The following is a 10,819-nucleotide window of genomic DNA, read 5'->3' on the forward strand; positions in this document are numbered from 1 at the left end:
ATTAACATCCTTCCAAAATACTCCAGATGTGGGCTCACATTACTAGCTTTAGGTTTAGATCTCCCGCAATTAGGCATGTTTTTTTTATTGTAGATGATAAAATTCATTATGTAACTGCCGTCCAGAAGCAAATTACTGCAGAGGTTGGAAATCTGAAATAAAAATGGACAATACTAGAAATACCCAACTGGCCAGACAGCACCTATGGAGTCAGAATTGTATTCACAATTGAATCTAATAAAACTAAGCCTAAAGCTAGTATGTATGCACAATAATAAATTGTCACGGGTATCGAGGTACAGTGAAAAACCTTGTTTTGCATATCAGACGATACTATACATAAACGCAATCGAGGAAGATACAGAGTGCAGAATATAGTTCTCAACATTGTAGCACATCAGTTCCAGAGACAAAGTCCAATGTCCGCAATGGGCGAGAGGTGAATTGGGCAGTACCCAAGCTTATGGAAGGACCGTTCAGAAGCTAAAGATAACTCCTAACTTTTGGCTTCAGTTTCTGTGCAATTGATGATAATATTAATTCTCAGCTTTCCATAATTAATCGCAGTTTGGGTGCCACAGTGGTGCAGTGATAGAGTTGCTGCCTTACAGTGCCAGAGATCCGGGTTCAATGCTGACTGTGGGTGCTGTCTGTATGGAGTTTGTACGTTCTCCTCGTGACCACGTGGGTTTCCTCCGGGTGCTCCGGTTTCGTCCCACACTCCAAAGATGTGCAGGTTTGTAGGTTAATTGGCTTAGGTAAAATTGTAAATTGTCCCTAGTGTGTAGGATAATGCTAGTGTATGGGGAAATCGCTGGTCGACATGGGCTCGATGGGCCGAAGGCTAAAGTCTAAAGGCTAAAGTCAATACTTCCACCAGTACACCCTCTGTCTTACAAATCTGCTATCCCTTATGCCCCTGTCCCACTTAGGAAACCTGAACAGAAACCTCTGGAGGCTTTGCGCCCCACCCAAGGTTTCCGTGCGGTTCCCGGAGGTTGCAGGTGGTTGCCGGAGGTTGCAGGTAGTGGAAGCAGGTAGGGATACTGACAAAAACGTCCGGGAACCGCACGGAAACCTTGGGTGGGGCACAAAGTCTCCAGAGGTTTCCGTTCAGGTTTCCTAAGTGGGACAGGGGCACTACAATGTAGATAATAGGCTGCTTTTTTATTAAAGCTTCTCTGCCAAATACAGTGCCCTCCATAATGTTTGGGACAAAGACCCTTAATTTATTTATTCATTCCACATCAAGACAATGATCCCAAACATACTGCTAAAGCAACAAAAGGAGTTTAGAGTTTCAAAGCTAAAAAATGGTAAATTCTTGAGTGGCCAAGTCATCTGACCCCAATTGAGCATGCCTTTTATATGCTGAAGAGAAAACTGAAGGGGACTAGCCCCCAAAACAAGCATAGACTAAAGATGGCTGCAATACAGGCCTGGCAGAGCATCACCAGAGAAGACACCCAGCAACTGGTGATGTTCATGAATTGCAGACTTCAAGCAGTTATTGCATGCAAAGGATATGCAACAAAATACTAAACATGACTACTTTCATTTACATGACATTGCTTTGTCCCAAATATTATGGTGCCCTGAAATGGGGGGACTATGTATAAACACTGCTGTAATTTCTACATGGTGAAACCAAAATGTATAAAAATGGCCTTTATTAAAATCTGACAATGTGCGCTTTAACCACGTGACTTTTTCAATTACAAATCTCAAATTTGTGAAGTACAGAGGGAAATAAATAAATGATGGGTCTTTGTCCCAAATATTATGGAGAGCACTGTAGATAAAATCACATTTTACCACATTATACTTAATTTACTAGACTTCTCCCCGCTCACTTCCAAATTATTGAGTTGTCTTTTCCATAAATCTCTCCGTTGTTTCAAAAGCCTTTCCATGAAATTATGGTCAGAATAAATAAGTTCCTAAAAAACTTGCAACATTTACAAATTGAGTCCGGTAACATCGGAGGAGGGAATGGACAGACAACGTCTTGGGTCGGGACCCCTCTTCAGACTGATGGAGTAGGGGAGAAAAGTACAGCACCTTATATTCCTCTGAGGTAGCCGACAACCCAACGACATAGACATTAAATTGATTGATTGAATGATTGATACTTTATTGTCACGTGTACTTGGTATAGTAAAATTATTGGAGTTGCATACAATACCCAAGTGCAATATGCAAAGAGTCGGCATATAGGGCGTTGACAAAGTTACAAAAGTATTCAATATAGTTCCTGTTCCTTCTCCTCCAACCCCTCCCCCCCTCTTATGCTCTTGGTGGCCCCCCTACACTGGATTCCTCTTTGTTCTCTCGGCGACCCAACCAACTTTCTTTGTTCTTGGTGGCCGCCCCACACCGATTCCCTCTTTGTTCTCTGGGCGGCCTCCCACATCTATATCTATATCTATCACCCACAACCGTACCTCAGCAACGACCTACAATGGACTCTGGGCCATGAAAGTTCATATGTTCATAAGTTATATGAGCAGAAGTAGGCAATTCAGCCCATCAAGTCTACTCTGCCATTCAGTCATGCCTGATATATCTTTCCCTCTCAACCCCAGTCTTCTGCCTTCTCCCCATGTCCCGTGACACCCTTACTAATCAAGAGTCTCCTACTGTCTCTTCACGACTTGCTTTCCTATCATTGACAAATTTGGCAACACGCATTACCAACCTGACAAAAGGCCCTTTTACGCCTGCTCTCAGTTCCCTGTTGGTCAGACACATACACAAGTGTTTGTGGATTCTCCACTCAATGTAACTGACTAGCCCACTGTTCTTCCAGCATTTCATCTTTTTGGTGATCTTGCTGAATATGCTGAATATACTGCCAAAGTTCCAACCGGAGGCAATTAAGTTGGAAACCTTTAGGTCTCTCAGCAAAGTATGCTTTTGGTGTGTGTTATTTCTGGCCAAACATGTGCCTGGTCCAAAGATTTGCAATATGTTTACTTTTATTCATAGTTGCTAATCAATGACTAATGTTGATGACAAGCTTGTTCCATACGATCTAGGAGAGGGAGCTGGATCGATTTTTCAGTGATGGAACACAAATCTACGAGATTTCCCAACTCCATAGCTCCGTGAAAGTGGCAACACAAGTAGATAGAGTGGTAACGAAGGCACAGGGTATGCTTGCCTTCATAGGTTGGGGCATTGAGTATAAGAGTCAGGAAGTCATGACGCAGCTTTCTAAGGCTTTGGTTAGGCTGCATTTGGTGTATTGCTTGCAGTTCTGGTCATTCCATTGGTGGAAGGATGTGGGGGCTTTGGAGATGGTGCAAAGGCGGTTTACCTGAATGATTCCTAGAATTGGGGACATTGAGTGGGTTGGACGGACTTGAATTGTTTTCTCTGGAACAAGGGAAGTAGAGGGTAAACCTGATAAATTATGAGAGGCATAGGTAAGGTAGACAGTCAGAACCTTTTTCCCAGGATGGAAATGTCCAAAACTAGAGGGCATAACTTTCAGATGAGAGGGGTAAAGTTTAAAAGTGATTTACAAGGCAAGTTTTTTGGGTGGTGGGTGTCTGGAATCTGCAGCCGGAGGTGGTAGTGGAAGCAGATATAATAGTGGCAGTTAAGAGACTGTTGCTGAAAGACCTGTTACTGTGCTGTACTGTTTTATGTTCTATATTAATAGAATGACGGTGCAGTTACAGTCTGAGGACGGTGCAGACTGAAGCAAAGTGAAACGTTGAGTAGTCTTTTCCATAAATCTCTCCACTGTTTTGTCCTCATATTCTCTTCAAAATCCTTTCCATGAAATTATGGTCAGATTAAATAAGTTCTTAAAAAAAACATTACTTGAATTCAGACGATGGTGAAGGCCAAGTCAGTGGATGTTTTTAAAGCAGAGATTGACATATTCTTGATTAGTAAGGGTGTCTGGGGTTATGGGGAGAAGGCAGGAGAATGGGGTTGAGAGAGAAAGATAGATCTGCCACGATTGAAGGGCAGAGTAGACGATAGACCAAATGGTCTAAATCTTAGAGCTCATGGACATAAACTCTTTCTCTAGAATCTCCTGCCTTTTAAATCTCAACCTTGGCATTGGTTAATTGCAACGGGTTGATTTTTTGATCCAGTTCCCTCGTGTTCCTTTCAAAGTTACATTGCACGTACCCCTTAATCCAAATTAGACTATCTGCTCGTGATCCATTTCCTACTTTGCAACAGCGATGAGCCTTCAGAAACAGTTAATTGGTGGTAAAGCATGCTAATTTGTGGAATGAAATGAGAGTTAATGGCATCGTGGAGGAATGTGAATCCCATTTGAACATTGACGCAGTGTGACATTGGACGGGTACCAGCTGCTCGAAGATTAGATGCGCAACTTTATGCTTTCAAGTCAATTGCCATGCATTCTCGAAATAGTCTCAAAATTGCAAAAGAAAGGAATTACGGGACTGGAGTAATATTTCACGACCATCTGACGAACAGGGAAATGTTCTTTGGTCTTCCATTCCTTGCCGATTCCCAATTGCCTTTGACAAAATGGTGCTGAGCTAGTTGAAGCATGAAAGGTGTAGCAATGGTGTTTCAGCTTCCTTGAATTAGAGGATATAGTTTTAAGGTCAGAGGGGTAACGTTTAAGGGAGTTGTGCGGGGCAAGTTTTTCTGTATAGCTGGTGGTGGGTACCTGGGACGCACTGCCAAGGGTGGCGATGGAGGCGGAGATGATAGTGGCATTTAAGAGAATTCTGGATAGGCACATGGATATGGAAGGAGATGAATTATGTACAGATAGCTAAGAGGTAGTTGGCATTATGTTCAGCACAAACATTGTGAGCCAAAGGGCCGGTTCTTGTGTAAGAAGGAACTGCAGGTTTCTGGTTTACATGGAAGATAGACACAAAAAGCTGGAGTAACTCAGCGGGACAAGCAGGATTTCTGGAGAGAAGGGGGTCTCGACCCGAAACGTCACCCATTCCTTCTCTTCAGTGATGCTGCCTGTCCCGCTGGGTTACTCCAGCTTTTTGGGCCTGTTCTTGTGCAGTTCCGTTCTATTAAGCGCCTTGAGTATTAGAAAGGCGCTATATAAATCCCATCCATTATTATCATTATTACGTCCTTCATTCTATTTGCAAAAGAAAGGAGTTACAAAATTGGAGTACTATTTAATGCCCATCGGAAGAACAGGGAAATAGACAATAGACAATAGTTGGTCCTTTGTTCTCCATCCCTTGCCCATTCCAAATTGTCTTTGATGGTGGTGAGGATAGCTTTAAGGTGAGAGGGGCAAAGTTTAAAGGAGATGTGCGGGGCAAGTTTTTTTTTCACATAGAATGGTGGGTGCCTGGAACGCACTGCCAGGGGTGGAGGTGGGGGCAAATACGATAGTGATGTTTAAGATGCTGTTGGATTGGCACATGGATATGCAGGAAATGGAGGGATACGGACACATGCAGGCATATCTGTACACTGTGGACAGCTCGATTGTTATCATATGTAGTCTTTCCACTCACAGGTGAGCCCGCAACAAAAGCCTTTCACTGTACCTGGGGTCAACATGACAATAAATTAAACTAAACACATTGTTTATGACGAGAGCAAATTACTCAATTGTATATTTTCAATGACATATTTTCCTTTATGTTTCCTACTCTGAGATAATGTATTTCCTGGGTTTGCAATTTTTCTTTCAACCTTGGTTTATCGCGCAGAGCAGAGCAGAGCCTGTTCCATGTCAATGCATGAATCACACACAATCCAACTTTTCATTTGCCAATTTGAATAAAGCACAAGAAATTTTGATTGGAATCCAGGGCACTGAATTGTGTTTTTAGTACAAAACTTCAGGGATATTTTCGGATCAGTTCCCTAGTCCATTGGGAGCAGCAATAAGCCATTCCTGAAGAAGGTTCCTGACCCGAAACGTTGTCAATTCATGTGGAGAATAGCAAGCAAATAAAGTTGTTCACTGAGTAACGTTGTCTGAGGAAGGGTTTCGGCCCGAAACGTCGCCTATTTCCTTCGCTCCATAGATGCTGCTGCACCCGCTGAGTTTCTCCAGCACTTTTGTCTACCTAAAGTTTAAATAAACCAGACTTTAAATAAAGCGTACAGCATAGAAACAGGCCCTTCGGACCACCGAGTCCGCGTTGACATGTAAACACTAGTAATATCCTACACACTAGGGACAATTTGCAGAAGCCAATTAACCTACAAATCTAGGAAAACATCACCTTATTTTTTTCTCCAGAGATGCTGCCTGACCCACTAAATTACTCTGGCACTTTTTGTCTATCTGTGGTATAAACCAGCATCTGCAGTTCTTTGTTTCCACAAAACCGACAAACCTGCATTCTTTGGAGTGCGGGAGGAAACCAAAGCACCCATTGAAATCCCATGTGGTCACAGGGAGAACATACAAACTCCGTATAGACGGTACCTTTAGTCAGGATTGAACCCCCCGGGTCTCTGGCACTGTAAGGCAGCAACTCTACCGCTGCTCCACCTAGCCGCCCAATACATGTGACAATAATAATCCAATACCAATACAAACCAATTACCAATATGAAGGACATCTTTGGTAGCAAAATGAGCAGCAGATGGGGTGGAGATGGCTCGTTCACTGCGGTGGAGGCAGGCACTCATGATGATAGTGTAAGGTTACCATGTCCCTCATGTCATCTCACCTTCTATGGGATTGATAGGAAAATAAGTAATTGGAAATATGCAATTCTCGGAATATATAATGTGTTTAGTTTAGTCTATTGTCATGTTGACCCCAGGACCCAGCAAGACAACTTTACAATGCAGAGGGTGGTGAGTGTAGGGATTGACCTGCCAGAGGAAGAAGTATATGGAAGGAGCTGCCAGAGGAGGTAGTTGAGGCAGGTACTATAGCCACATATCAAAGATATTTGGATAGATAAATGGATAGGAAATGTTTAGAGGGAAATGGGCCAAACATGAGCAGATGGGACTAGCGTAGATAGGGCTTGGGCGAGTTCAACCAAAGGGCCTGTTTCCATGGTGTATGATTCTAAATCATACTTAACATGCAGAAGCATTTTCAAAGCAGATACAATTACAACTTTTAAAACATGAACATACGACATGGAATACCCTACGACCCTATGGCCTAACATGCCCATGGCAACTAAGATGCTCCATCTACACTAGTTCACCTGCTGTGTTTGGCCCATATCCCTCTAAACCGTTCCTATCCATGTACCGAGCCAAATATCTTTTAAATGTTGTTATATTTCCTGCCTTCTGGCTGCTCGTTCCACATCCCCACCAAATAAAAGGTACTTGGACAGATATATGGATATAAACATTTTAGATGATCATGGGCTAAATGCAGGTAAATAGGACTAGCTGAGTGTGCTAGGTGGGCTGAAGGGGCTGTTTCCATGCTGTCTGACTCTATGACTGAGTACAATCAAACCATACATTAGTATAATAGATCTATCTATCTATCTATGGCGTTTACTCCAACTTGGGGTTGAGTGATGCCATCTGCTTCATGATGTCCTGCCACTCTCTTCTGTCCTTAGCCAGCCTGCTAGCTCTGACCACAGAGTTGATGTTCTTATTGCTGCAGTCTGCTTTCAGGTAGTCACTCCATGTTTTTGGTGGTCTTCCTCTTGGGCAGTTTCCATGGACACGTGCCTCAAATGCTAGTTTGGGAAAGTGTGGGTGACATTCGCTGGATATGGCCGAAGTAACGTAGACTTTTTGTTGTAATTCTGTCCCGAACGGTTAATTCCATACCAAGAGTTGCACGTATGGTGGTGTTCCAGATCCTGTCGAGGCGTGATACTCTTTTTGTGAAGGCACATCATTTCAAATGTTGAAAGTCTGGTTTCATTTTCCTTCTTTAGTGTCCATGTTTCCGCTCCATACAGCAGTATCGAGAGCACAAGTACGTTATAGAGCTCGATCTTGGTGCTGGATAGTGGAAAGATAAAAATACCATGGTACAGGTTGTAGTGTCACGGCGTTACTATTACAGAGAAAGTGTCCAAAAAAAAAGTGCAAGGACCAAATTGAGGTAGGTTGGAAGATCATGTCCACACCATCAGCTTCTGGGAAGAGCATTCAATAGTCCGAATACAGGGGGGAAGAAGCTGTTCCTGAATCTGGTGGAATGCGCTTTTAAGCTTTTGTATCCTGCCCAATATGAGAAGAGGGAATGACCCCTGTGTGAGTGGCCCTTGATTATGTTGGCTGCTTTCCTGAGGCAGCACGGTGTAAATGGGACCCAAAGGGGGAGTGGGGTGGGGGGGGGGGGGGGGGGGGGGGGGGGGGGGGGGAAGGGTGGGGGGGGGGGGGGGGTGGCTGGATAGGTTGGACTGGGCTGAGTTGAGTTATTTGACAACTATCCCTACTGGGCAGATTGACTGCACTCCTGGCCGTGTTGGCAGAGCTTCTAAGCCCGCGGGATCCTTCACATGAATATCACTGTGTTTGTGATCTTATCTGAGCCAGCTGGCTTGCATTCAGAGTATGCGCCTGGCCACAAAACTGGCATGTTTGACTGGGATGGGAAAGACTCGAACACCTGCCTTCAGTCTGCTGTTGACTGCCCAGCTCAGAGAGTCTTGATATTTGCAGAGTGAAATCATGCAGGAAATATTCAGTGGTTTCATGAAACATTCTGGACCAGACCGTTCCTTGAGTCCTGAACTTGCTTGTTTATCCCTGACCTTATATCCTTTCCTATCATGAGATTCAGTGGCCGGTTCTAATATTCATTGCACTATTCAGTAGCAGCACATTGCCCTGTTCTCACAGAAGCACTGGCGCTTTCCCAATGAGACACAAGGAAATGCAGATGCCGGAATCCTGAGCGAAACACCAAGTGCTGGAGGAAGAGGTGGCACAGTGGCACGGCGTGTAGAGCCACTGCCTCACAGCGCCAGAGTCCCAGGTTCGATGCTGACCATGGGTGCTGTCTGTGCAGAGTTTGTACATTCTCCCTGTGACCACGTGGGTGCCCCGGTTTCCTCCCACACCCCAAAGACGTGCAGGTTTGTGGGTTAATTAGCTTCTGTAAATTGGCCCTATTGTGCAGGATAGAACTAGTGTGAACAAGTGATCACTGGTTGGTGTTGACTCGATGGGTCGAAGGGCCTGTTTCCATGCTGCATCTTAAAAATACTAAAACTATTACTTGATCTGATTCTATAGCATTCAAAGCACAGCTTTTCAATGTACCTCGACTCATGGGACAACGATAAACTAATCCCTTAACCCTCCTGGTCCAGTGCCAACTGCAACTTTAAACTCTGAGACTCCTTCTCTGAATGTGCCTCCATCCCAAAGCATATCCCTTTAACCAAATCCTTGGTCACGTACCCTAATATCTCTTCCTGATGACTCCCTTTGGTTATTTTACAATGCTGAAGCTGCCTATATATAAATGGAAGTGTGTAGGAAGGAACTACAGATGCTGGTTTGCACCAAAAATAGACACAAAATGTGCAGTTCCTTCCTACACATTTTGTCTTCGCCACTGCAAAATCTCCTCGAGGTTGTGAATCTTTTCTCCCCTGACTCTCGGTCTGAAGAAGGGACTCGACCCGAAACGTTACCTATTCCTTTTCCCCAGAGATGCTGCCTGACCCGCTGCGTTACTCCAGAACTGTTGTGTTGATAAATGGAAGTGTTGGCGTCACATAATTGTCTCAGGAAGAGAAGGCCAAACATTATTTAAAAAGTCAGAACCATCAGGTGTAAAAGATCCATGCAATAGTGGGATGATGATTCTGAAGCTGCAGAATAGGCTGCAGGCAGTCTCTCTTGTTCGCCTCAGCAAATATGGTGTGGAACACGAATCAGTCAAACACAAAAGAGATTTAAAAGAATATTTACTGACTGATGGAACAACACTGCATTCCCCTTGAAGTCGCAAAGAACTCAGCGGGTCAGGCTCCATCTGTGGAGGGAATGGACAGGTGATGTTTCAAGACGGGACCCTTCGCCAGAACTTCATCTGGCCATTCCGTCCACAGATGCTGCCTGACCTGCTGAGTTACTCCTTATGTGTCCATGCTTCTTCATCAGTCTGAAGAAGGGTCCTGTCCCAAAATGTCATCTGTCCGTTCCCTTCACAGATAGTGTTTATAGAATCATACAGGGTTGAAAAGGCCATTCGGCCCGATTTGCCCATGCCGACCAACATGTCCCATCTACACTAGTCCCAACTGCCTGCTTTTGGCCCATATCCTTATAAACCTATCCCATCCATGTACCTGTCTAAATGTTTCTTATACGTTGCGACAGTCCCTGTAAATGTTGCCTTCAGATGCTCCCTGACCCGCTGAGTTCCTCCATCACTTTGAGCTTTGCATATTCAGTTTCATATGCTTCCTTTCCATAGGTTGACCTTTTCATCTTTTCCATCTTTCTCAATATCTTCTTTCCAGTGCTTATTCCAATGGCTTTTTCTGATGGAGTCACGTGTGCTGTCAAAGCCCATCCCTCGCTGCAGCTCTCCCCAACATCAAGGGCCTATCTGTTCAGCTTTTATCTCTAATCCAGCACTTAAACACCACCTATCCCAAGAGAGTTTTCACAATCTTGACCTACGAGTAATTTGCCTGGAGTGTTATTGATTGTGACAGAGAGATGCTATCACTTTGTAGAGAATATCCAGAACCACTGACATGAACTTGCTATGTGCGTGCACCGTATTTAGTTACCATCTACAGTAAACCCTCGCAATAATGGACCTTTATATAGTGGGCACATAATGTTAGAGTAACTCAGCGAGACAGGGAGCATCTCTGGAGAGGAGGAATGGGTGATGTTTCGGGTCAAAGTTGCAATGGGTGACATT

The 10,819-nt window shown here is 44.1% G+C and overlaps 1 protein-coding gene across 2 annotated transcripts in view; it reads left to right on the forward strand.

The window, feature by feature from the left end:
- Positions 1-10,819, forward strand: part of r3hcc1l (R3H domain and coiled-coil containing 1 like) — a 212,820-nt gene that overhangs the window by 197,502 nt on the left and 4,499 nt on the right. The gene's annotated exons all lie outside the window — the stretch shown is intronic.

Source organism: Amblyraja radiata, chromosome 15 (assembly GCF_010909765.2).
Source record: "Amblyraja radiata isolate CabotCenter1 chromosome 15, sAmbRad1.1.pri, whole genome shotgun sequence".
NCBI classification, from domain to species: domain Eukaryota; kingdom Metazoa; phylum Chordata; class Chondrichthyes; order Rajiformes; family Rajidae; genus Amblyraja; species Amblyraja radiata.